The sequence below is a fragment of the Palaemon carinicauda genome, chromosome 31 (genome assembly GCF_036898095.1).
Source record: "Palaemon carinicauda isolate YSFRI2023 chromosome 31, ASM3689809v2, whole genome shotgun sequence".
NCBI classification, from domain to species: domain Eukaryota; kingdom Metazoa; phylum Arthropoda; class Malacostraca; order Decapoda; family Palaemonidae; genus Palaemon; species Palaemon carinicauda.
In genome coordinates this window covers 12,142,746-12,165,345 of record NC_090755.1, presented here as the reverse complement: position 1 = coordinate 12,165,345, position 22,600 = coordinate 12,142,746, and the positions used below count along the sequence as shown (strand labels likewise).

The 22,600-nt window shown below is 47.5% G+C and overlaps 1 long non-coding RNA gene across 3 annotated transcripts in view; it reads left to right on the top strand.

The window, feature by feature from the left end:
- LOC137624291 (uncharacterized) overlaps nt 1-22,600 on the top strand; it is a 195,575-nt gene that overhangs the window by 365 nt on the left and 172,610 nt on the right. The window lies entirely within an intron of this gene.

Below are 22,600 nucleotides of genomic sequence, written 5' to 3'. Positions count from 1 at the left end.
TATAGTTTTGGTCAGAACAACATTTTCTAATTTTTTTTTTATAGAAAAACTCCCGATTTACTCGAAAATATGACTTATTCTTGGGGTTAATTAACGGATTTTGAGCGAAGCGAAAAATCTATTTTTGGGTGAGATAGCCATGTCGTCCTGATGGAAGTTCCTATAGGGTAGCTTCCTTGGGTATATTACAACTATGGCGATATTCCCAGAGAATTTACCATAAGGTACCCAGAATTCTAACTCCTGGAGCGAATATCCCTAATAAAAGAACCAGGGATATCGGGAAATATCAGAGGACGTATTCTTGACATGCCACATGGCAATCTGCACCCCGAACAGAGAGAACACTTTGAAGGGGTCAATTGGCAAGAAAACGAAAACGAGAAAGAAAAGGAGAGCCGCTCGCAAGGTATCTCTCCTCTCTCGTTTCGTAAGCGTGCATTGCGCCGCTCACGGCGCCATCTGTATTACTTGTAGCGATACACGAGGTGCTACAGATACTGTATGTAAGGAGGGGACCTACAGCCCTTTCATAGAAAGGGAAGGACGGGTCCATCAGGACGACAGGGCCATCTCACCCAAAAATAGATTTTTCGCTTCGCTCAAAATCCGTTTTTTGGGCTCAAGCCATGTCGTCCTGATGGAAGTATACCAGAGCATTACTGTATCTGTGGATTCTCAAAACGTGCCGTACTCCCCGGAGGTATTTCCCCGGTCAACTAGACCTAGAGACCTAAGATGTTACCGTCATACATCTTTTCAACTAACCATAAACCATGTTAGTGCTTCCTGCCCCCTACAGGGAAGAGTCCTACTAGACTCTGGAAAAGTCTCGAAGAGTACATATACCTATGTATGAATAACAGACAAGCCAATATAGTGGTCTCACCCTATATCATGTAAAGCATAGTTTGTAAAGAACCACTGCGTCAATATGAAATATCGACCAGTTCTCCATTCAATACTGTATTGGACAAAGGTTTATATCCGAGTAGGAGGAAACTTGCATATCCGCCACCGTCCCCTTAGGGCATGGAGTCCTCCCACTAAGGGAAAACATAAACCAATGCAAAAAATGCTTGCATAAAGGAACAATCTATTAGAATTATCCCAGATAAATATACATAGTACGTAATGCTCAAATATTACCAATAAATTGACACAGGTGAAGGAGACGCAAGGTTCGCAAGAACTAGTTTATTGACAAACAATAAATAAAACAGGTTAACAACAATTATATATATATAGAAGAGGAGGATAACCAAAAAATAAGCATAAGCATGATAGTAAACAGAAACTTGTTTATCTGAAAGAAAAACATTAGCGCCACTTTTAACATACCGAGGTATCAAAATTGTAAAAGTCTGTATTACTAATCAGTCACATTAGCGTTAGAAACGCTCAGCACACACGTCTGCACTTATGCTAGGTTCACCTTTGAAAGTGGAACAGTCAACGTGGGCAACCCGGTGCCCTCACACTTAGTTTGTAGAACAGTATGTAACTACACACTCACCCCGGAATTAATCGTCCCAATTAAATCCACTGTCCCTTGCAGAGTTAAACAGCAGGGTTAACGACGCAACCCACTGCTACCACAGACCTCTTTAGTTGCTCCACTTGCTTCGCATAGTGACGAAAGAACACTCTGGAAGACTTCCAGCCAGTGTATGAACGAAGATGTTCAAAATCCATACAATTAAAGAAATTTAAGGATGAGGCAACTTTCCTCGGATCGTGACCTGCGGGTGTACTGTCAGGATCCGCTCTGCGAATAAAATACTTATGTGATTTTCGCCCTGAGTTGTTTCAGTGATAAATTTGAGCCTGATGTTTCTCCCCTGAATAGTTGACCACCCTTGAAGTCTGAAGTTCTACGAAGATAGACCTTTAGGCATTCTACTGGACATAGAGATGCATCTTCTTTCAGTGGGCAGATTCTCCAGGGACCTCACCTGTTGGTGGGTAACTCGTTCTTGGCGAGAAACGTAGGATCTGGAAACAGGTTCAGCTCTCCCCATCCAAGAACTGAACACGACCTTCCTCTCTCGAGAGGGCTACAATCTCACTAACCCTGGCCCCGGACGCGAGTGCAAATAGGAAAATAACTTTTTGGGTCAAATCCTTTAATGCACACTCCTCATTGTTCAATAGTGAAGCGAAATGAAGAACTTTATCTAAAGACCATGAAATGGGCTTTGGAGATGCTGAAGGTCTGACCCTAGCACAGGCTTTCAGAATTTTATTAAAAATCTCGTTAGCGAGGTCGACCTGGAAGGCATATAAAATGGGTCTTGTCAAAGCGGATTTACACGTTGAAATCGTGTTAGCTGCTAACCCTTGACCATGGAGGTGGATGAAGAAAGATAAGCAGAAGTCCGCCGAGATCTCCTGCGGATTTTTCGCCTTGACAAAGGCCACCCATTTCCTCCAAGATGACTCATATTGCCTGCTAGTAGATTTGCACTTATATTCCTCTAGGAAGTCTATGCTGTCTTTCGAAATCCCGAAACGCTTTCTCACCGCTAGGGAGAGAAAATCATGAGCTGCAGGGTCCGGGTTTTCTGTAATGAAGCGCAGACAGTCGACTTCTGGACTCGCTGGGTCAGAACTGGATCTGGTAGCGGTAGAAACTTCAGCCGTAGTTCCAATGCCAGAGGGAACCACACGCTGTTCGGCCACTTGTGAGCCACTATTGCCGCTACTCCCTTGAAGGATCTCAGTTTGTTGAGGACCCTCAACAGAAGGTTGTGAGGAGGGAACAGGTAAATCCTGGACCATCTGTTCCAGTCGAGGGACATCGCGTCCACTGCTTCCGCCAAGGGGTCCTCGTACGGGGACACGTAAAGGGGTAACTTCTAGTTGTCTTTCGTCGCAAAGAGGTCTATCTGCAGTTCTGAGACTTGACTCAAGATGAAGGAGAATGATTCTGCGTCTAGGGACCACTCCGACTCTATCGGTGTGAACCTGGATAGAGCGTCCGCTGTCGCATTGCGGACTCCTTGAAGGTGAGCTGCCGACAGGTACCACTTCTTCTTTCTGCCAGTCGAAAGATGGCCAACATCACCTGGTTGAGAGGTGGTGACCTCGATCCTTGTCGATTCAAGCATCTCACAATCACCTCGCTGTCCAGCACCAACCTTATGTGGATCGAGTGACGCGGGGAGACTTTCTTCAAGGTAAGGATTACTGCCATAGCTTCCAGAAAGTTTATGTGAAATGTCTTGAATAGATTGGACCAAGTCCCTTGGGCCTTCTTCCGATGAGAATGACCTCCCCACCCCTCCTTCGAGGCGTCTGTGTGAATAGTCAACGAGGGGGGAGGTGGCTGAAGAAGTACCGACTTCTTTAGTTGTCTGGCTTGGGACCAAGGCCTGAGAAGAGTACGTAGACGAAGCGGAACTGGTCTTCTCAGATCTCTTCGCGCGTTTGATGCATAACTTCTCCAAACTCCGGTTGCATCCTTTAGCTGTGCTCTTAGCACCGGGTCTGTTACCGAAGCAAACTGGAGAGAACCCAGCACTCTCTCCTGTTCGCGTCTTGATATCCTTTCGGAATCCAGAAGTCTCTTGACAGAACCAGCTATCTCCTTCCTCTTCTTCACCGGGATGGAGAATCGGTGTGACACTAGGTCCCAGTGGATTCCCAACCACTGGAACTTTTGAGATGGAGAAAGTCGAGACTTTTTTCTGTTGATCTTGAAGCCTAGATACTCTAGGAACTGGATCACCTGCAGGGAAGCTTGCAAGCATTCTGTCTTGGATGCTGCCCACACCAGCCAGTCGTCCAGGTAGGCTACCACCTGGATTCCCTTTAGGCGTAATTGTTTGAGAGCTACGCTCGCAAGCTTCGTGAAGATCCTTGGGGCTATATTTAGCCCGAATGGCATGGCTCTGAAGGCGTATAGTCTTGATGTAGCTTGAACCCTAGGTAGGGGGAGAGTCGGCGATTGATTGGAACGTGCCAATAGGCGTCTGACAAATCTATGGAGACGGTAAATGCCCTCTTGGGCAGTAAGGTCCTTATGTGTTGCAGTGTTAGCATCTTGAACTTGCAGTTCACTATGAACTTGTTGAGTGGCGACAAGTCCAGAATGACTCTGAGTTTTTCCGAGTCCTTCTTGGGAACACAAAACAGCCTCCCTTGGAATTTGATGGACTTTACCCTTCGGATCACATTTTTCTCCAACAGTTCTTGAATGTACTCCTCCAGAACGGGGGTGGAGTGTTGGAAAAATCGAGGGCACGGGGGTGGAGTGCTGTACCAGCTCCAACCCAGTCCATTCTTGAGTAGGCTGTGGGCCCAGGGATCGAAGGTCCACCGATCCCGCAAATTCTGAAGTCTCCCTCCTACCGGTATCATCTCACTTCGACTGCTGTCCTGAGGTCTTGCCTCCCTGACCGCGACCACCCCTGAATCCCCTTCCCCTTGAGGGGCGTCTAGACGAGCCTCTGGCTGCTCCTCTAGGCTTTGCTCGAAAGGTAGTTGACTGCCCTTCGAACGTTGGGTTAAATGCCGGAGACTGCGTCGACACGGCTTGGGGTACCCATTGGAATGTGGTCGGGGTTTGTGCCACCATCTGGGGCACTGAAGGCATAGGCAATTGCTGTTGCTGTTGCTGTCTAAATGGCTTGGCTGGTCGAGAGGGTAGCCTAGTCCTCTTAGTCTTCCTCTTTGGTTGGGGACCCTCATCCGGGGAAGACTTTCTCTTGAGAGACAGGCCCCACTTCTGGAGAAGGTTTCTATTCTCCGTGGCGGCCTTATCCACAACCTCCTTGACCGCTTCGTTAGGGAAAAGGTCTTTGCCCCAAATGTTGGAGGAGATTAGTTTCCTTGGCTCGTGCCTCACCGCAGCCGAGGCGAACACAAACTCCCTACAAGCTCTCCTCGCCTTGACGAAGCTGTAAAGATCCTTCGTCACTGTGGCCAGATGAGTCTTAGCCACTACCATGAACATCTCATGGACCTTGGGGTCACTTGCCATTGTCTCAAGAGTGGTTTGAAGAGACATTGAGGCAGCCAGTCTTTCTTTCGTCTTGAGCTCCCTTCGCAAAAGAAAGTCAGACAGCTTGGGGAGGTTCTCACCGAACTGACGTCCGGCAATATCAGCCTCCAACTTCCCGACTGAGAAGGTAAGATGGACGTCCTTCCAGTCCTTGTGGTCCATAGGTAGGGCCAGAGACAAAGGTTTACACTCCTCCAAGGAGGGGCATGGCTTGCCAGCCTCGACTGCTTTTAGCACAGCCGCAAACCCTTTCTGCATAAAGGGGAAGGCTCTAGCAGGAGAGGACACAAAGGAAGGGTGCTTCTTACTCAAAGCAGCAACCTTTGAGTTCGTGAAGCCCCTCTCTTTCATCGAGCATGAAAGCAAAGCTTGAGCCTTAGCATGGTCCATAACTATGACCTCCTTCGGCTCTGTCTCCTCCTTTGAAGCTGGTTCCTTCCTCAAACGGACATAACAGTCCGGATACGACCCTTTGCTGGGCCAGAATTCCACCTCCTCAACGGGAACTGAGCCCAACTTTTCCGACATGACGATCTTTCCGACCGTCATCGGCATGTGCTCAGCATATCTCCACGGGTTAGCATCTGAGCACAAGGGAAGGTCTTTCACGTTGAGCCTCTTCTGGGGCCCACGTGATGCTGCAAGTTTCCGCATCTGCAGCTCCATTTCAGCCGCCTTCTCATTATTCTCCCTCTGCATCTGTTGGATCATTCCAATGATGGAGGAGAGGGTCTGTCCCAGCTCTTCTGGGAGAGCGGACGATGTTGAGGGAATAGGTTCAGGGGCCTGAACCGGAGTAGCCGACACCTCGTCGACCTCTTCCTCTTCAATGTCTGGAGCCTGATCTTCATCCTGGTCTTCTGCCAGGAGGTCCTCTTCCAGACGCTCGGACACCTCCGACATCCTGTTGTCCAACTAGATGTCCTGCAGGGCGACCGCGACTTCAGCATCCACCGGGATCTGGACTACCGGGATCTCCATTTGAGGCTGGGGAATCACTGCATCAGCTGACGCTCTAGGGAAAAGGTAAGCCCTCATCTTCTCACTTGGAAGATAAAGTCCAGAGGTGTTCTTCTGGAAACCCCTTACCCAGGTACGAAGCTTCTCCCTTGCTATATCCCTTGACTCCGCCGTCCTAGGGGAATCAAAAGCCTCAGCAACCAGGTTAGTGCACACGGTACATACCTGCGGGTCCCAATACCGGAGATCACCTTTGGAGACTGCGCATGCTGCGTGCCTCCTACACAAATCATGTCCGCAGAAGTTCTTGCTGCGGACGTTGCAGAAAACACTTCCGCACTTCGGATGGTCCTCCTGTAAAGAGAAGAAATTTCCATGAGTATCAAGTGAACTACGTATCACTGGATATACATAGTTTAGCATAATTAAACAGAAAGGAAAGACACACACTTGTGTTTCCCGCACAGTCAATTGTTGCAACCTTCCAGATAATAAAATCGTATGGTTAATCTGTCTTAGAGCAACCAATGAAAAATTTCCAGAGGAAACAGGTGTAGCTCACACCTAAAGGATGATTTTAAAATACCGGATAGTAGACAAGAAAGAACTCACTTTCTTTATCTGTAAGGCAACACCAAAGGGCTGTGCAAGATAACACAAAAATGTTAGAAAACACAGTGTTGTAACAGTACTATACTATAGTTTTCTCCCTACAGTATATACTATACTGAAGAATACTGGTACAGTATAGAAGGTAATGTGCCGGCCGGCACCCATCATAACTAGATCTAAAGTATACTACTTAAGAGCTATAAGGCGGCAGAACGCTGGTTCAAATGCATGTGCCGGCCGGCAATGACTGCCGGCCGGCAACTACACAAGGTGGCACCCGGCTGCCGGCCACCACTTGTAGCGACCGGCAGACAATGGCGTGATAATAGCCGGCCGGCAAAGGTATACAACCGATGCCGGCCGGCAGCGAAAGAACCAGAGAACTCCGACTGCCCGGCTGCCGGCCACTTAGGCTGGCAGCCGGCTAGGGTACAACACTAGAAGAAAACAGATTGGATGCCGGGATAAGAGACTGTACTACCTCATAGCCCGGCAACCCGAAAGAGTGCACATAAGGAAGGGGAGAATATAATTTCAGGCTTCCTGACTAATGCCATCTGGCTTTACAGACAAACATGGATGAGGGACCAAGAGAGGTCCGGGGAGCACTCAAAGCAGAAGACCTTTGCCGGCCGGCTGGCAAGGGACTGAGTCAACTCCACATCCTAACCTATGCTAGGTACAGATGTAGAATGACGGACAGTAATGTAATGGCTAGGCCATTACAGAGGAAAGGGGGGGAAAGGACGAAGAGGGTCCTACCAACCTTGCTTTAGTAATGAATCACCCGCAGCCAAGAAAACTCATCTTAGCCTAAGGGAGGTCCGAGGAGGGAGGCCAGCAATACTGCCAACCCCCACGGAACCAAAGCAAGGAAGGTGTTGCTATTCCCAGAAAAAGGATCTTATCCTCGACACCGAGAACAGCAACACTGGACTAGTCTGCTAGATCACAAGAAGAAGGAATCATCTCGTACAGAAACCTTCAAAAGTGACCTAAGGAGGCTAAGCCTCCTGTGTCTGTGTCAGTCTAGCAAGGGAGTCTCAACCACAAGCCAGACATAAACAGACTCATACTAAGAACTCTGATGTTCTGCCCCCTCTCTGAAGCCAGACTTACTGGAAACAGGAAGGAACAGCAACACCCTAATATAGTTGTATCGAAAGTTAATTCAGATAAACCACTAGGGTTAAGCCCAAGGCTTAAACAGAGGGAAAGGGATTGCACACCTTCTCCGAAGAGAAGAGAGCAACCGGGGAGTGTGAGAAAGTATACTAAGGCCCCATAGGCAACTTAGCCTAGGCGCCAAGAGAATCGATTACCTAAATCACCGAAACTCACTCGTATACTATCTTGGAAGAAATCTATATAATCTTAAATGTATAAAACTGCCTAAAGCTTCAATAAAATTTTAAAACACTCGGAAATCTGAATATCATGCAGGAAAGTACTAGGGCCAAACGACTAGGCTACACGGTCTAGCGTAGGCCAGAATCGGCAAATCCTTCGCCAAGACAAAAAATACTAAAAGCATCATATAAAGAAATCCTATGTAACGCTAAACAGCTAAACTTATTAAAGCGAAACAGCCGGGAACGTCGCTCTGGCTAACTAAATAACTCTCACCTAGCGAGCGACAGCGTCCAGAACGCCTCCGGTAGGCAACAGCTCTTGTAACAAAGATATTACTATTAATCACTTTAAAAATTACCAAGAGCCTACATTTATACATAAAAGAAATAATACTCAACTTATCAGAAGCAGAAGAAGTTGGAGAAAGCATAATTAATCGATTAAATCCAAGAATTTGCGAGAAACACAGGGAAAAAACACTGAGTTGTTGAGCTACGCAAAAAGGAATACAGATGGCGCTGTGAGCGGCGCAATGCACGCTTACGAAACGGGAGAGGAGAGATACCTTACGAGCGGCTCTCCTTTTCTTTCTCGTTTTCGTTTTCTTGCCAATTGACCCCTTTGAAGTGTTATCTCTGTTCGGGGTGCAGATTGCCATTTGGCGTGTCAAGAATACATCCTCTGATATTTCGCGATATCCCTGGTTCTTTTATTAGGGATATTCGCTCCAGGAGTTAGAATTCTGGGTACCTTAAGGTAAATTCTCTGGGAATATCGCCGTAGTTGTAATATACCCAAGGAAGCTACCCTATAGGAACTTCCATCAGGACGACATGGCTTGAGCCCAAAAAATAATTACTGAGATGTAGCCTAATAAATCCGCCGATAATTTGGTCTACCGTGTGGGAGTGGTACTAATATTTCGATAAAATCCCACCTAGCGCTTATGTTATTAATATTGTAAGGACACCGCTCCCTTCGTCGTCCAGAAAATCAACAAACTGCTCATTTATTTGAATTTTCCTTTCGCCACACCGTGGTTTTCCATGTATATGTATTCCGCTCTATCAGAGCTACATTTTTAAATATTTAACTTAGCCGGTGAATATATAGCTGCAACTCTGTTGCTCGACAGACAAACTGTACAGAAAAAACTCGCCAGCGATCGCTATACAAGTTGCGGGTGTGCCCAACAGCGCCATCTGTCGACCAGATACCAAGCTCAATGTAAACAAAGACTCAATTTTCTCTCTGTCGACGTGTCGACAAGACGTACTTTACTCGCTGTTGCTAAACTGGATTTTTTCACATCTAATTGGTGAAGTACTATATTCTGGTTTTGAGCTTTCGCTGTGCAGGGTTTTTCTTCAAACAAATCCTTGAACTCTTTTTTGTATCGGATTCTTTGTTGATGACTTAGATGGTTTTTTGGAATTTTCCCTTGACCAATTACAAATGGCTGACCCTTCACAAGTTCCCAAATTTAGAAAATGCAATGCTAGGGACTGTTCTAGGCGTCTTCCGAAGGCTTCTATCGACCCTCACACTGTTCCAATTGTCGGGGTAAAACCTGTCAATTGGAAGATCGGTGTGAGGAGTGCGTGGGCCTTTCGGAATTCGATTTTATCGAATTTGAAAAGTACACACGCAGGCTAGAGAGAGATAGAATTAGGAGAAGTTCTTCTAGGTCTATTGATGTTTCCTCTCCTCATGCCCCACAACCTATTCCTTCCCCTGTAGTGGTTGTTCCTAACCCCCCTCCTAGCACTCAGGAACCTTCGATGGCTGACATGATGCGTGCCATCCATGCCCTGGGGGAGAGAGTTGAGTCCCTTGCAAGTGACCGCAATCAGCTCATGGCAGATGTTAAGGAGCTTAAGGGCCAAAGTGCAGTGGGAAGTGCCAAAGTGCCAAGTGATAGTGTTGTGAACAGTGTTGCGCTTGAGGGTTCGTCTGTTCGTGCCTGTCGTCCTCCTAGTCCGGGACCTCTTGCAAGCTCCCAAGTCCAGGGGAGAAGCAATGTCGCACGACGCATGGGTTCGAGAGGCTTTAATCCGCGAACAGACGTTCCCTCCATGGTATCAGGCGTATCTCCTCAAGATCGCCCCTACCTACGTAAGACGAGAGAGCCCATTTATACCTCGTCGTCTGAAGGTGTTTCTCGTAAGAAACTTTGGACCAAGGTCTCACGACCTTTAAAACGTAAATCGGTCCCTTCAGGACAAGTCCAACGTCCCGGCTGTAGCCACTGGGTCAGTTCGGACTCGTTGCCGTCTTCTGATGACTGCTCACCGCCTAAGAGAGGCAAAGCGGTACCGCTTCAGGCACTAACACCGTCTGTCGCCGCACCTGCTTCCGTAGACCCTAAATGGGCTTTGCTGCAAGACATGCAGTCCAAGCTTACGTCTTTGATGCAGGACTTTCATGCGGAGAAGGTTGCTGCCGTACCAGCAGCGAGTGCAGTACCTAGCCTACAACCTTCCAAGCGATCGGTTGTGCGTCCTGTTGACGCTGAGGTAACCTTCTCACGTACACCAGTTGAGGGGGTTCCGCCACCGATGCGATCCAGTGTGGGTTGCAGGCCGCATGTTGACGTTAAGCGACGCACGGAGGTGGTTGTTGACGTTCTGGACGTTCAACCACCATCAGAGGTGACTTGTTTTGACGCGGTGCGTCAACCTCCGCAACCCAGTGTGGTTTCCACTGCGCAACCCGGTCGGTCTAGACAGTCTCGGGTAGACGCTGTGCGTCCTCGCGCTACCATGGTTGTTGACAGTTCACAGACTGTGCAGCAGTTCCATGACGTTGCGTCCGGCTCCGTCACGCATGCACCAGTGCGACCGGACTCAGCGAACCAGACGTTACCCACTCCGTTGCCGTTTCCGCATCAGTTTTCGGATGAGGAACTTTCTGATGATGATGTTGCTGCACATCAAGATGATCAACAATCGGAACTGGACGAGGCTAAGTCAACGCATCCCTCTTTGGACTTTAGAAAAGTTTTGGCTATTTTCAAAGAGTTGTTTCCTGACCAGTTTGTTTCTGTGGCTCCTCGTTCTCTGCCTTCAGAGTTTGTTTTAGGCATGCCTTCTGCCGCACCTGCCTTTACTAGACTCGTCCTAGCACGCTCGTCCAAGAGAGCTTTGCGGCTGATAGGAGACTGGTTAGAGTCCAAGAAGAGTTTAGGGAAAACAGCATTTGCTTTTCCCCCTGCTAAACTCTCTTCTAGATCGAGCGTCTGGTATGCCACGGGAGAAGTTCTCGGCTTGGGAGTTCCTGCCTCTGCCCAGGGCGACTTCTCAAGTCTTGTAGACTCTCCCCGCCGCCTTGCCATGAGACGCTCAAAGATTTGTTGGTCATCATCGGACCTGGACCACCTTATGAAAGGAATCTTTAGGGCTTTTGAAGTCTTTAACTTCTTAGACTGGTGCCTAGGAGCCCTGAGCAGGAAGATCTCTTCGACAGATAAAGAGACTTCTTTGCTCATTATGTCCTGCATGGACAAGGCCGTCCGTGATGGGTCCAATGAGCTTGCTGCCTCATTTGCGTCCGGAGTCCTGAAAAAGCGAGAGTCTCTCTGCTCGTTCCTGTCTGCTGGAGTTACACCATTCCAGAGATCTGAGCTTCTCTTTGCTCCCCTTTCCAAGAGCCTATTTCCAGAAGTCCTGATTAAGGAAATAGCCGCTTCGTTAGTGCAGAAGGACACTCACGATCTAGTTGCGTCCTCAGCTCGCAAAGCTCCCCCTTTGCCTACATTGTCTGCTAGACCGAGGATTGACACTCCAGCGTCTCGCTTTATTCCGCCCTTTCGTGGCAGAGCCTCCAGCAGAGGAGGTGCTCGTGCCGAAGGAAAGCGAGGGAAGAGGAAAGGATCCAAGTCCTCCAAGGGCAGAGTCTGACTGCCCGCAACTTCAGACAGCAGTGGGAGCCAGACTCAAGAACTTCTGGCAAGCCTGGGAGAGGAGAGGCGCAGATTCACAATCTGTGAAGTTGCTCAGAGAGGGGTACAAAATCCCTTTTGTACGCAAACCCCCTCTAGCAACGTCTCCCATCGATCTCTCTCCCAGATACAGAGAGGAAGAAAAGAGAACAGCCCTGAAACTGGAAGTGTCTCTTTTGCTAGAGAAGGGAGCGGTGGTCAAAGTCTCGGATCTTCAATCACCGGGATTCTACAACCGCCTCTTCCTGGTTTCAAAGAAGACAGGAAGGTGGAGACCGGTGCTAGACGTCAGTGCTCTGAATGCCTTTGTCACAAAGACGAAGTTCTCCATGGAGACCACAAAGTCAGTCTTAGCAGCGGTCAGAAGGGAAGACTGGATGGTCTCCCTAGACCTAAGGGACGCCTACTTCCACATCCCCATTCACTCAGACTCCCAACCTTTTCTGAGATTCGTTTTCGAAAATGTGGTCTACCAGTTTCGGGCCCTGTGCTTTGGCCTAAGCACAGCTCCTCTCGTGTTTACGAGGCTGATGAGGAATGTAGCCAAATTCCTCCACTTATCGGACATCCGAGCCTCCCTTTATTTGGACGACTGGCTTCTCAGAGACTCTTCCAGTCGTCGCTGTCTGAAGGATCTCAAGTGGACTCTAGATCTGACCAAGCAATTGGGACTCCTTGTCAATTTGGAAAAGTCGCAACTGGTCCCATCCCAAACTATTGTGTACTTAGGGATGGAGATTCACAGTCTAGCTTTTCGGGCTTTTCCGTCGGCCCCCAGAATAAGTCAAGCCCTGTTATTCATCCAGAACATGCTGAAGAAGGAACGCTGCTCAGTCAGGCTGTGGATGAGTCTGATAGGGACGCTATCATCCCTGGAACAATTTGTGTCTCTAGGAAGACTACACCTCCGTCCGCTTCAATACCATCTAGCTTTTCACTGGAAAAAGGACAAGACGCTAGAAGCGGTCTCGATCCCGGTTTCCGAAAAGATGAAGTCTTGTCTGACTTGGTGGAAGGACAATATCAACTTAAGAGAGGGTCTTCCCCTGGCTGTTCAGACTCCCAACCACGTTCTCTTCTCGGACGCATCGGACGTGGGCTGGGGCGCGACACTAGACGGTCGGGAATGCTCAGGACTGTGGAACTCGAGTCAGAGGAGCATGCATATCAACTGCAAGGAGCTGTTGGCAGTACATCTGGCCTTGAAAAGCTTCAAGTCTCTCCTTCGAGGCAAAGTGGTGGAAGTAAACTCAGACAACACCACGGCCTTGGCGTACATCTCCAAACAAGGAGGGACCCACTCACTGACGTTGTACGAGATCGCAAGGGACCTGCTCATCTGGTCAAAAGGTCAAGACATCTCCCTAGTAACGAGGTTCATCCAAGGCAACTTGAATGTCATAGCAGATTGTCTCAGTCGGAAAGGGCAAGTAATTCCAACAGAATGGACCCTCCACAAGGATGTGTGCAAGAGACTTTGGGCCACTTGGGGCCAACCTACCATAGATCTCTTTGCAACCTCGCTGACCAAGAGGCTTCCAATCTATTGCTCCCCAGTCCCGGACCCAGCAGCAATACATATAGATGAATTTCTCCTAGATTGGTCACATCTGGATCTCTACGCATTCCCACCGTTCAAGATTGTCAACAAGGTACTGCAGAAGTTCGCCTCTCACGAAGGGACAAGGTTGACGCTAGTTGCTCCCCTCTGGCCCGCGAGAAAATGGTTCACCGAGGTACTTCGATGGCTAGTAGACGTTCCCAGAAGTCTTCCTCTAAGGGTGGACCTTCTACGTCAGCCTCACGTAAAGAAGGTACACCAAAGCCTCCTCGCTCTTCGTCTGACTGCCTTCAGACTATCGAAAGACTCTCGAGAGCTAGAGGCTTTTCGAAGGAGGCAGCCAGTGCGATTGCTAGAGCAAGGAGAGCATCCACCATTAGAGTCTATCAATCGAAGTGGGAAGTCTTCCGAGACTGGTGCAAGTCAGTTTCTGTATCCTCGACCAGTACCTCTGTAGCTCAAATAGCTGATTTTCTCTTATACCTGAGAAAAGGTCGTTCCCTTTCAGCTCCCACTATCAAGGGCTACAGAAGCATGTTGGCATCGGTCTTCCGGCATAGAGGCTTAGATCTTTCCAACAATAAAGATCTTCAAGACCTCCTTAAGTCTTTTGAGACTACCAAGGAGCGTCGTTTGGCTACCCCTGGTTGGAATTTAGACGTGGTACTAAGATTCCTCATGTCAGACAGGTTTGAGCCACTACAATCAGCCTCCCTGAAAGATCTCACTCTAAAGACTCTTTTCCTGGTATGCTTAGCCTCAGCTAAAAGAGTCAGTGAGATTCATGCCTTCAGCAAGAACATCGGATTTTCGTCAGAAAAAGCCACCTGTTCGCTACAACTTGGTTTTCTAGCCAAAAATGAGCTGCCTTCTCGGCCTTGGCCTAAATCTTTCGATATTCCCAGCTTATCGGAGATTGTAGGCAATGAACTAGAAAGAGTCTTATGCCCTGTGAGAGCTTTTAAGTTCTATTTAAAGCGTACTAAACCTTCACGAGGTCAATCTGAAGCTTTATGGTGTTCAGTTAAGAAACCATCTTTGCCTATGTCAAAGAATGCTTTATCCTACTTTATCAGACTGTTAATACGAGAAGCTCATTCACATCTGAGTGAGGAAGACCAAGCTTTGATTAAGGTGAAGACGCACGGAGTTAGAGCTGTTGCAACTTCCGTGGCCTTTAAGCAAAACAGATCTCTGCGAAGTATCATGGAATCAACCTATTGGAGAAGCAAGTCAGTGTTCGTGTCTTTTTATCTAAAGGATGTCCAGACTCTTTACGAGGACTGCTACACACTGGGACCATTCGTAGCAGCGAGTGCAGTAGTGGGTGAGGGCTCAACCACTACAATTCCCTAATTCCATATCCTTTTAATCTTTCTCTTGAAATGTTTTTAATGTTGTTTTTATGGGTTGTCCGGAAGGCTAAGAAGCCTTTCGCATCCTGGTTGATTTGGCGGGTGGTCAAAGTCATTTCTTGAGAGCGCCTAGATTAGGGGTTTGATGAGGTCCTGTTGTATGGGTTGCAACCCTTGATACTCCAGCTCCTAGGGGTTGATCAGCATCCTAAGAGGATCGCGAGGCTCCGTAAGGAAGACGTACTTATAAGGCAGAGTAATCGTTCAAGTCGACTTCCTTACCAGGTACCTATTTATTTTGTTTTTGTTATTTTGATAACTTCTAAAATGAAATAAAAAACTCTTAGCTCATAAAATGTAAACATATATTACTGGTCTCTACCCACCATCCTGGGTGTGAATCAGCTATATATTCACCGGCTAAGTTAAATATTTAAAATTGATATTTTAATTATAAAATAAATTTTTGAATATACTTACCCGGTGAATATATAAATTAAATGACCCTCCCTTCCTCCCCAATAGAGACGCAGTGGGACGAGGAGAAAATTGAGTCTTTGTTTACATTGAGCTTGGTATCTGGTCGACAGATGGCGCTGTTGGGCACACCCGCAACTTGTATAGCGATCGCTGGCGAGTTTTTTCTGTACAGTTTGTCTGTCGAGCAACAGAGTTGCAGCTATATATTCACCGGGTAAGTATATTCAAAAATTTTTTTTATAATTAAAATATCATTTTGACATATGTATCATTTCATTACATGTTTCTGTTAACTCATAATTCGTATATATGTGAGTGTAAGAAAACACATATATTTTGGCGGGCAATTCATTCTGATTTGGCGCCAGCGCCATCCTACGTTTCCGTCCGCACTTTGTAATATACTCCCACGCACATTTGAATAAAATATCAGTTGATCTTGGTGACGCTTGTCTCACTGTCCTTACAACTGGTGACCCCGGAGTTGAAAGTAGCATCAGCGGTTTTGGCTTTGCCATTAACGGACTTATTACGGCCGTGCTACCTTCTCTATACTCCGTTACCTTAGGCATGAGCCTGCCTTTGGTTCTCCCACACTTCGGTGAATGTAAGGCAGTAGGATGAGCTTAACCGACATATCAACTTCTCACCTCTTCGCCGACTCGTCGTCTGGCCACGATGCAGGAAGCAACACGCCCATCGCACCCAACGGCGTCGCCTCCACGCCCAAAGTCAAACTGCTGCCCTTTTCTCAACACAACACCGCTTCCTGGTTCCTGAGAGCAGACGTACTCTTCCGCGTCGCTAGACTCAGCGACTCCTGCGCCAAGGCTGACATCGTTCTCACCTCCATACCTGAAGAGGTATTCGACAAGATTTCCCCATGGCTCGACGCCCAGGCCGGCCAAGTTTCATACGACTACCTGAGAACGAAACTCATCGGTATCTACTCCCTCTCCGTCTCAGCAAGGGCACAGAAAGTCCTGGACCTCGCCGGCAAGCCCATGGGTGACACCTCTCCTGTCGAGGCGTGGGACGAGTTAACCGGCCTGCTTATGCTCCCCGAAACAGACAGCAACGGCCGACGACGTGAGATTAGCTTATCTTGCGAGATCTTTCTTCGACGCCTACCACAGGACGTAAGGGCCCGATTGACAGACGCCGACGCGCTCCCGATGAACGAACTCCTGTCGAAGGCTCAGAAGCTCCACGAGGCCTCCAAAGCATCTCGCCTCGGAGCATCATCGTCAACACCGCCTTCGTTCTCCTCCTTCAGCAGCTGCTCTTCCATAGACTCCTCGGCAACGGCCCCTGAGGACGACGAGATCAACGTTCTATCAAGAAAGAAACCGCCGCAACCAATACGACCGTACCCTAGGACTAACCCAGCATGGTGCTTCTACCACCAACAGTTCGGCAGCGATGCCAAGAAATGTAGAGCACCATGCAGTTTCCCTAGAAGACGACGCCAGAAGCATCCACCTGCCACCATCGCAGCCGCAGGTAACCAAAACAAGAATGGTTTCTATATCTTCGATACCATTTCCAACCGTAGACTCATGGTAGACACCGGCGCAATGCAGTCAACGTTCCCACCTTCCAAGTCCGACCTAGACCGTGGTCCCGACAAAAACGCTCCCTCACTCATCGCCGCCAACGGATCTCCCATACGGTGCTATGGGATTAGGACCCTCAAGATATCTATCATGGGTCGTTCGTATTCTTGGCCCTTCGCCATCGCTGACGTCAATCGCCCCCTCCTCGGTGCGGATTTCCTCGCCCACCACGGACTCCTTGTCGATGTCGCTAACAAACGTTTCATCGACACGGGAACCTGCCAGTCCTGCGCCCTAGAACACGGCCCTGCAACAATGTCCGTATCCGCCGTAACGACGCACCCCTACGCCGACCTCCTACAAGAATTTCCCGAGGTTTTCAAGCCCGAGCTCCGACACTCGCCAGGTTCCCCATCCAAGCACGGGATCTACCACCACATCACAACGACAGGACCTCCTACTCACGCCAAATTCCGCCGCCTACCGCCCCAGAAACTGAAGGATGCCAAACGCGCCTTTGAGGACATGGAATGCATGGGTATCTGTAAGAAAGCATCGAGCCCCTGGGCATCGCCCCTACACATGGTAAAAAAGCCGGACGGGTCCTGGAGACCTTGCGGTGACTACAGGCGCCTCAACCTCATCACAACGCCCGATCACTACCCGCTGCCCAACATGCAGGACCTAACGAACGCGTTGCACGGCGCGAAGTATTTTACCAAGATGGACCTCCTCAAGTCTTACTTCCAGGTCCCCGTATTTCCGGAAGACATCCCGAAAACTGCCATTGTAACGCCGTTTGGATCCTACACCTTCGCATACTCAACCTTCGGTCTACGCAACGCCGGGCCGACCTTCCAACGACTAAAGGATAGTATTCTGGGTGACCTACCTTTCTGCGTCTGCTACGTCGACGACATCCTGATATTCTCGAAAACCAAGGAGGAACACCGGAGGCACGTCCGCACCGTCCTCAAATGCCTACAGGAGAACGGCCTGGTCGTACGTTTCGACAAATGCACGTTCGGTGCGGAAGGAGTGGATTTCCTTGGTCACCGCGTATCCTCTTGCGGGGTAAAACCCATGACAACAAAGGTCGACGCCATCAGAAAGTTCCCGATACTTACGACCATCCGCCAACTTCAGGAGTTCCTGGGGATGGTCAATTACTATAGGCGCTTCATCCCCAACATCGCACAAACCCTCTTACCCCTCGACAACGTCCTGAAAGGAAAAGCGAAAAAACTCGAGTGGGGTTTGCCCCAGCAACAGGCATTCGCCCGGCGAAGGATGCCCTCACGAATGCCACCACCCTGGCTCATTTCGACGACAACGCGCCCCTGCGACTAACGACCGACGCCAGCAACGTCGCTTGTGGGGCTGTGCTGGAGCAACTCGTCGATGGTTCTCCTCGACCGCTGGTATTCTACAGCAAGAAATTGAAACCCGCCGAAACAAGATACAGCACCTTCGATAGGGAACTCCTCGCCGTCTACCTCTCCGTCCGCCACTTCAGGCACATCTTGGAGGGCACTCCCTTCACAATCACGACGGACCATCAACCCCTCGTACACGCTTTTACGAAATCGATTGACGCATGGTCCTCCCGACAACAACGTCATCTCGCAACAATCGCCGAATTCGGGTGCACCATATGTTACGTCCCAGGAAAGAAAAATCCAGTTGCGGACGCCCTTTCAAGGAATGAAATTGACGCAATCCACCTGGGAATCGACTACGCCAATCTCGCAACCGAACAACGCACCGACCGAGAAGCACAGGATTACCTAACGGGGCCATCCACGCTCAAGATAAGTGCGATTCCTCTTGTACCAGCAGGAGTAACTATTCTTTGCGACACCAGCACCGGCCGCCCACGTCCCTGGATACCAGCCTCCTGCAGAAGGAAAATATTCTATATCATCCATGGACTTTCACACCCCTCAGGACGCACCACCGCTCGCCTTCTGTCTGAGAAGTTCGTCTGGTCAGGGATAAAAAAGGACGCCCGGGAATGGGCGAAGTCATGCATCAACTGCCAGTCAAGCAAAGTCAGCCGTCACACCGAATCGGGGGTAGGCGATTTCCCCCAGCCAAAAAGACGTTTCGGTCACATACACATCGACGTGGTGGGACCATTGCCCCCTTCTGGATCTGCTCGCTATCTGCTTACGATCATCGATCGCTCCACAAGGTGGTTGGAGGCATCGCCGATGACCGAAGCTACGACTCAAGCATGCGCCGAAGCCCTGCTGTCAAGCTGGGTGAGCAGGTTTGGCGTTCCTGACGACATCACGACAGACAGAGGCCCCGCTTTCCTCTCAGAAATATGGCTCACTTTGGCGAACCTGATGGGGACGACGCTCTGTAGCGGGATGTCAACAAAAACAACCCCCACACCCTTAATCACTCTACTTCCAAAATATCCCACAATACAAACTTTCCCCTTACTTTACTTCAAACTGGACTGTTGCTCGAAGGGAAAAACAAACAAAACATAACCTATAACACCTCTCTTCACGGATACCACTACCTAACCTAACTTGCTGCGTACTAGCACTTCTATCTCTCCAAACTTGATTTCCCTGTCTAAACCCGTCATTTCTCGGCATGGGTATTCCTACATTACTCACCCTAACACTTCTATCTACTACACTATCAGCTACCCTCATTGGCCCTCTCATAACAGCATCTCTAAAACTACCAAATTCTGGCACACATTCCTCCATTCCAGTTCTTACACTCACAGATTTACTTTCTTTCATACACCTATCCAACTCGTAATCCTCAACTATCTCTAAAATATCATCCCAAGTCAATCTCTCTAGTCCATCTCATTTTCTCCTTCCGTTTCAAATTAATAAACTCACACACGCTCTCTGGTACTGTACCCAAAAACTTCTTCATTAGTTCCTTATTTTCATTTATTCCTTCGTCCCCATACTTCTTTCTAGCCAATGTTTCTAACCGACATACATACATCGAGATTGCTTCACCCACCTTCATTCGTGCTTCATCAAAATCATTTTTTCGCTTATACCTAACACTACCTTTCATACGTTTTACCTGTTCAATTATCCTCTTCTTTACACTTTCATACTCAACCTCTCCTGCACTCATTATCACCCCATACATCGTCAACAAATATCCTGACAAAAATTCTCCCAACTCCCTAGCCCAAACTCTCTTACTATCCCCATACTTAGCCTGACAAAACTTTTCATATTCCCTAAAGAAGTCATATACATCCCTACTGCTATGTTCATTAAACCTTTCACACCTAGGTACCTCTCTCATAAACACTGTCTTACAAACTTCCTCTACTTCATTCTCACTACTATCTTTACTGTCTACTCCCTTCTTGTTGTCTTCTTCATTTGAATACAATGAATCTAATTCTACACTCAAAGTCCTATCTTTAACTATTCCCTTCTTAACCTTTTTCTTACTTACCACCTTCACCCAATCATGATCATCCTCACTCACACCCTGACCTTTCTTCTTTTCTTTCTTCACATTATCTTTACTTTTCTTCTCCTTCTTCCTATCACCCTTCGTTCCAATCTTACTATGTCTAGGCCCTTTACTTTCAATATCACTATCACTACCTTCCCCATTATCACTTACCCTATCCTCTTCCACCATCAACCCGTTACCAGAAGCAGAAGCCACTCCTCCGACTGCACCTTCACCTATAACAGTTTTCATCATCCCCATTACTTGCCCTATCATAGCTTCCATTCGTTTCTCATTTTCCTCGCATCCTCATCTCAACACCCTCTTCCACTCTCTCTACAGTTCCCTGAAGTTCCCTAAGTTTCCTTTGCATCTCCTCATTCTCACTACTTAACCTCGCATTCTCCAACAACAACCTCTCCTCTCGCTCATTAGACAACCGCAATTCCTCCTTTAAAATATGCAACTGTTCTTCCATTAACTCCATTTCAATACCATTAATATTTTAAGTAATTCCAAAACCTATTTACCCTTGTCCAACAGTCCAGTTTCAATCCCACCTTCAACAGTCGTCCCTGTTCGGGCGCCAAATTTATGTAGCGGGATGTCAACAAAAACAACCCCCACACCCTTAATCACTCTACTTCCAAAATATCCCACAATACAAACTTTCCCCTTACTTTACTTCAAACTGGACTGTTGCTCGAAGGGAAAAACAAACAAAACATAACCTTAAAACTATATTTACTGCAACAAAAAAAAAAAAAAATCACACATCATTAAACAAACTTAACACAAAAACAGACAGAAATAGCACTTTTATATTTATATATTATAGCTGTGTGTGTGGGTACACAGAACTCACCAATAATCGAAAAAAATAGTATCCTTTACATAAACCCAACACCGTCAGTCCACATACAGTACCGAAAAACACTTACCCACACACAGTACCGAAAAACACTTACCCACACACTAAAATAAATAACTTAATATTAAACCCAATCGTATACCACAACCCAGAAATAAATCACATCTAACACCAACATAAGCGAGAACGCCAAAATTTTAAATATATAAGTTGTGTGGTAACCGTAGTCCACAGACTCCACACACTGGCAACAATCCTTGTAGCCAATTGCCACAACTTCCAGGCAAACAATAACTAGTCAATTCGACTGTCCATTCACATTATCGGTGTTCATCATCATTATGTCATCATCATCATCATCATAATCATAAGGAATAAATCTATTTCCAGCCGGGTCGTCAACGCTCAAATTCTCTATTTATATAAATATCCGCAGTCTAACTATGTTCATTGTACGGTCCAGGTCGTCATCATCAAGCTATTCATACAAAGCACACGGCTGGCAAACACCACCTTCCAGGCCAAACTAAACCTCCAAGGAGTCTAAAGGAGCCTAAAGGAGGAATTACGGCCTGCAATAAAAAAGAAAAAAAACGCTTACGAAAACTCCTAACTAACTAAACTATCGTACTATAATCAAAGATAAATAATAAACTTTCTATCACTCATGAACGCGCCTAACAAAAATAAATAAAAACAGTACTTACTCAGAATATAAAAAAAACACTAAACAGCCGGCTTTCGAAGAACAAAAAAAATAACAACCGACTCCTTCCACAGTCCGAGATCCAATGCTTTCGCCCAAGACATTCATCACCACCCTATCCTAGCTAAAAAAAATGTAAACAAACAACCTCAAATATACCAACAATCTTTCCAACTTCAAACAATCATTCGCTAATTACCCTTTTTCTTCGGCGCGCACCGCGGACACACAAAACACGCACACACAAACGCACATACACACATATTCTCTCGCGCACCGCGCGATCTAACAAAATTAAAGCACATGAAATTCTCTCTCTCTCTCTCTCTCTCTCTCTGACAAAACTAAAGCAAATAAACTTTCTTTCTCTCTCTCTCTCTCTCTCTCTCTCTCTCTCACAAAACTAAGCAAATAAACACTTTCTCTCTCTCTCTCTCTCTCTCTCTCTCTCTCTGACAAAACTTAAATAAACACACTCACACATACTCTCTCTCTCTCTCTCTCTCTCTCTCTCTCTCTCACTCTTGATTTGGCAAACAAAAAAAATAAATTAAAATAAAATTAATCCTCCACATTCCTCCCCCCTTACTTTGCCAAATCCTTACACAACACTTACCTATTTTCTCATTACCCAGTCGCAATCAGGAACAGGGCCTCGGCTTCGAGTAACTGGGCCTTCATATACCTGCACTCTCTCATTCACTTCTTCCATGTCGTTTTCATTCAACGTACTATTACTACTCCC